We start from the raw sequence: 800 nt of genomic DNA, 5'->3' as shown, positions 1-800 counted from the left end.
AGCCACTTGGCCACTTGGCCACTACGTGACAAAAGGTGAAAGTCTATAAATACTCCACTTCTCTCAACGAGAAAAGGATCCCAAATCCGAAATATAACCTAAACATCTCATAATCTGGTATGAACTCCCTTATCTCTCTACAATATACTTTGCCAAGTAACACACAACTTAATCCCTTTAAGTTTACTGACTTGAGCGTCGGAGTGAGTACGCTCGGTACCAAGCCGAGCCCTCAGTTTGTTCATCTTTTACAGGAGAGACCGAATGGAAGAGTCAAGCTACGGAACCATTCAACAAGCTCACGTGGTAACAACACTGCTCCGAAACTACACCCGGAACAATTGGCGCCGTCTGTGGGGATAGATACTAAAAGCTAGTCACCTCCCATAAAAAAAACAAAATCCCAAACCCACCCAAAAAGCTAAGAAGATGTCAAAACAGCAAGAACTTGTGAGTGTAGAAACTGAATTCTACCAGGATGAGACGTTCCCTAATTCTGAGATCGGGCAGTCCCCCACCGACCGAGTGATTGAGTCGGTGAAGTACGGGATGCCGAAAGACCCAGAAACACCGCTGCCCGCCGACCAAGTCAATGTCATGGGACATGTGGTCGATGCAGCCAAGCTGAAGCTATTCCTGGACCTTATGGGTAGTACGCCGATCACCCCTATCACGACGACAGTGACGGCAGCACACCCAAAGGTGACCAAGGCCCCTAAGGTGACTCCGAACAATCTGACCGGAGCGATGCAAGAAGTTGGGCGTACTAAAACGCCAGCGGTGCCCGTGTTGCCAGTGGC

This window comes from Silene latifolia, chromosome 8 (genome assembly GCF_048544455.1).
Source record: "Silene latifolia isolate original U9 population chromosome 8, ASM4854445v1, whole genome shotgun sequence".
NCBI lineage: Eukaryota > Viridiplantae > Streptophyta > Magnoliopsida > Caryophyllales > Caryophyllaceae > Silene > Silene latifolia.
This window is presented reverse-complemented; position numbering follows the sequence as displayed.